We start from the raw sequence: 4858 nt of genomic DNA, 5'->3' as shown, positions 1-4858 counted from the left end.
CCGGATGTCGCAGAGGATGGGGTTGACGAGGTGTCGGCTACTCCGGTTCAGATGCCGGAGCCCATCCCCTCAACATCCGCTGGTCTCCCCAGTAGAACTGGGACAGGCCCTCTCTTCGATTGTTGGAATGATCCAACAAATGCAGAAGGAGAATCAGGAGAAGGCGGCTGCAATGGAACTGCGTATGCAGTCCCTAGCAGAATCACATGGGCCCCGGAAAAGGCTCAATGTGAAAGACCTTCCCATATGCTCAGATGCTAACCCATGGAGGTATGCTGAGCACATGCCAATGACGACTGGTAAGATCGTCATTTCGGATAAGCTGGGTTCAGTTCTCCTAGAGGAGGTAGAATTCTGGCCCAGCAAGGCATCATATCCGGACTGCTATGTCCGGCTGAGAAAAGAACCAGCTTCAAGGGAGGAGACAGAGCCGAAAGAGGTCATTATTATGGACCACGCTAAGGCTCAAGCCCTACTTTCATCCTCGATGAAAGAGAGGGGCTTCTCGAATTCGAAGGTAGCAGCATTGAGCAAGAAGCTCCCTTCTTTTGTGTCCTCTTCTGATAGAGCCTTCCCCTTTTTACAAAAAGGGTTTGCGGCTGTCCTAAAGGCAATCGAGGCCGGCAAGCCTTGCCCCTCCCTGGAGGAGTGTAAACCCTTGTCGCTGGCTCTGCCTATGGACCACAAGGACTGGAAGGATGTCCATCTGACATTCTCAGTGGGAAAGTTGGAGGCTGATATTGCCGGACGGCAATTCGGCGAGGACCTCCCCAAGTTGTCCGAATTTCTTTTGCGAAGAGAGTTCGAGACAAAAGAAAGACTGGCTGCCTCAATGTCTCATCAGACTACTCTTGAGACGATGGCAAGTGACCCTAAGGTCCATGAAATGTTCATGGTAGTGGCTAAGTCTCACCTAGCCACAGTGACGAAGGACCTTTATGGCTTCGTCAAGGCAAGGAGAGCTTGCAGGGAGTTCGTGTTCACCGGGGCTTCGGTGAGACACGAGCCAAGGAAGTTAATATCCTCCAACATTTGGGGAAAAGACCTTTTCCCTACCGATGTGGTCAAAGAGGTTGTTGATAAGGCCGCCGTGGAGAATAGAAACCTTCTCCAGAAGTGGGGCCTGGCTATCAAAAGAAAATCTTCCCCGGATGAGGGTCCTCAACCAAAGAGGAAGAATATGAGGACTAGGCTACCGTCTCGGCCAGCCAAGCCTTATAGACAGCAACAGCAACTGCAATTGCCTTTGCCTCCAGTACCCCAGATGGTGGCACAAACCCCGACTACTTTTCAGTGGGTACCCAGGCTGTGCCAGGTCAGTCAACCACATTCACCCCAACGTTCGAAGGACAGTCTTCTTCCTTTCGTGCAAAACCTAGAGGAGCAGCCAGAGGCTCGTCTAGGCGCCCCTCAAGGGGGAAGGGGATTCAGAGGTGGTCGTGGTCAGGGAGGCAAGACCTCAGGACGGCAGTCCAAGTGAAACGATACCGGTAGGAGGGAGACTAATGAAATTTTGGGATCGCTGGGACCTTCGATCCCTGGGCCCAAAGCCTACTCAAGAATGGACTGGGTTGGAGCTGGTACAGCACTCCACCCCCATGCCTTCGGTTTTTCCAACACTTCACCCCCATTTTGGAGGAGTACGTTCAAGAACTGTTGGAGAAAATGTGATCCGAAAGGTGAAGTCCATCAAATTCCAAGGGAGGCTGTTTTGTGTTCCCAAGAAAGACTCGGAAAAGCTCAGAGTCATTCTGGACTTGTCACCACTCAACAAGTTCATAGTGAATTGCAAATTCAAGATGCTAACACTGCAACACATAAGGACCTTACTGCCCAAGAGGGCATACTCAGTCTCTATAGACTTGTCAGACGCCTATTGGCACATCCCAATCAGCCGTCGACTCTCCCCCTACCTAGGGTTCAGGCTACAACGGAAACTGTACGCCTTCAGAGCCATGCCATTCGGGCTAAACATAGCCCCAAGGATTTTCACGAAGCTTGCGAGCGCAGCTCTCAAACAATTACGCCTAAAGGGAATTCAGGTAGTAGCCTACCTGGACGACTGGCTGGTGTGGGCAGCATCCGAGACCGAATGCTTGCAAGCTTCCAGTCAGGTGATCCAGTTCCTAGAGTACCTAGGCTTCAAGATCAACAAGAAAAAGTCTCGACTTTCTCCATCCCAAAAGTTCCAGTGGCTGGGAATCCACTGGGACCTTTTGTCACACAGTTTCTCCATCCCAATGAAGAAAAGGAAGGAGATAGCGGGCTCTGTCAAGAGACTTCTAGATTCCAAAAGGATATCAAGACGCGAACAGGAGAGGGGTACTAGGCTCTCTCCAGTTTGCTTCAGTGACAGACCCAGTGCTAAGAGCACAGCTAAAGGATGCAACCGGAGTTTGGAGAAGGTATGCATCAAACGCGCGAAGAGACCTGAGAAGACCAGTGCCGCCTCGGCTACGTACTCTTCTCAGACCTTGGTCCCAAGCCAGACATCTAAAGAAGTCGGTTCTTCTTCAGCCACCTCCCCCGTCGATGACGATTCACTCAGACGCCTCAAAGGAGGGATGGGGAGGTCACTCTCATCGGAAAAAAGTCCAGGGGACTTGGTCCAAGCTATTCAGGACCTTTCATATAAACTTTCTAGAAGCTATGGCAGTGCTCCTTACCTTAAAGAAAGTCTCCCCGCGTCACTCGATCCACATAAGATTGGTGACAGACAGCGAGGTGGTTGTGAGATGCTTGAATCGACAAGGGTCGAGGTCACCACCTCTCAACCAAGTGATGTTAGCCATTTTCCGATTGGCAGAAAAGAAGAAGTGGTACCTGTCGGCAGTTCACCTTCAAGGAGTCCGCAATGTGACAGCGGACGCTCTATCCAGGTTCACACCGATAGAGTCGGAATGGTCCTTAGACGCAGGATCATTTCCTTCATTCTGAATCAAGTCCCAGAACTGCAAATAGACCTCTTTGCGACGAAAGACAACAAGAAGTTGCCCCTGTACGTGTCCCCGTACGAGGACCCCTTAGCGGAAGCAGTGGACGCAATGTCCCTCGACTGGAACAGGTGGTCCAGGATTTATCTGTTCCCTCCTCACAACCTTCTGTTGAGGGTCCTCAACAAACTGAGATCCTTCAAGGGGGGGTAGCGGCAATAGTGGCCCACAAGTGGGCGAACAGTATGTGGTTCCCCTTGGCGTTGGAACTACAGATGAAGTTCGTGCCGCTACCACATCCAGTTCTGACCCAGCGAGTCCAGAAGTCGACTGTCTGCGCTTCATTACAGAAAACCCAGACCCTGCAGCTCATGATTTTCTCGCCCTAGCGGTGAGAAAGCGTTTCGGGATTTCGAGAGCCAGCATAGACTTCCTAGAGGAATACAAGTGCAAATCGACTAGAAGGCAATATGAGTCATCTTGGAGGAAAGTGGGTGGCCTTTGTAAAGGCAAAGAATCCGCAGGAGATCTCAACAGACTTCTGCTTATCTTTCTTCATCCACCTCCATGGCCAAGGATTGGCAGCTAACACGATTTCAGTGTGTAAATCGGCTTTGATGAGACCCATTTTTATTTGCCTTCCAGATCGACCTAGGTAACGAGATCTTTAATAAAGTTCCGAAAGCCTGCGCTAGGCTCAGACCTTCAGCACCTCCAAAGCCCATTTCATGGTCTTTAGACAAAGTTCTTCATTTCGCCTCCCTGTTGAGCAATGAAGAATGTGCGTTAAAGGATTTAACGCAAAAAGTTATTTTCCTATTTGCACTCGCGTCCGGGGCCAGGGTTAGTGAGATCGTAGCCCTCTCGAGAGAGGCAGGTCGTGTTCAGTTCCTGGATGGGGGGGGAGCTGAACCTGTTTCCGGATCCTACGTTTCTCGCCAAGAATGAGTTACCCACCAACAGGTGGGGTCCCTGGAGAATCTGCCCTCTGAAAGAAGATGCATCTCTATGTCCAGTAGAATGCCTAAAGGTCTATCTTCGTAGAACTTCAGACTTCAAGGGTAGTCAACTATTCAGGGGAGAAACATCAGGCTCAAATTTATCTCTGAATCAACTCAGAGCGAAAATGACATATTTTATTCGCAGAGCGGATCCTGACAGTACACCCGCAGGTCACGATCCGAGGAAAGTTGCCTCATCCCTAAATTTCTTTAATTGTATGGATTTTGAACATCTCCGTTCATACACGGGCTGGAAATCTTCCAGGGTGTTCTTTCGCCACTATGCGAAGCAAGTAGAGGAACTTAAGAGATCTGTGGTAGCAGTGGGTCGTGTAGTTAACCCTACTGTTTAACTCTGCGAGGAACAGTGGTCTTAATTGGGACGATTAAGTCCAGGGTGAGTGTGTAGGTACATACTGTACTACAAACTAAATGAGGGCACCAAGTGCCCATATAGACTGTTCCTTCCTTCAAAGGTGAACCTTGCATAAGTTCAGACATGTGTGCCAAGCGTTTCTAACGCTAATGTGATTGATTTGTAATACAGATTTTTTATGACTTGATACCTTGGTATCTCATTAAAGTGGTGTTTAATGGTTTTTCTTTCAGATAAACAAGTTCTGTTTACTATCATACTTATGCTTAAAGTTTTGGGTTACCCTCTGTTATATAAATATATATATTTGTTGTTAACCTGTCTGTTTATTATCTGTCAATAAACTTGTTCTTGAGAACCTTGCGTCTCTTTCACCTGTGTCAATTTATTGGTATAATTGAGCATTTAATTCTATGTATCTTATCTGGGATAATTCTGATAGAATTGTTCTGTTTTGCAAGCTATGTTGCATTGGTTTATGTAAGTCCCCTAATGGGAGGACTCCGTCCCATAAAGGGACGAGGGCGGTTTTATTAGTTTCTTCCTAT

This window comes from Palaemon carinicauda, chromosome 14, assembly GCF_036898095.1.
Source record: "Palaemon carinicauda isolate YSFRI2023 chromosome 14, ASM3689809v2, whole genome shotgun sequence".
NCBI classification, from domain to species: domain Eukaryota; kingdom Metazoa; phylum Arthropoda; class Malacostraca; order Decapoda; family Palaemonidae; genus Palaemon; species Palaemon carinicauda.
This window is presented reverse-complemented; position numbering follows the sequence as displayed.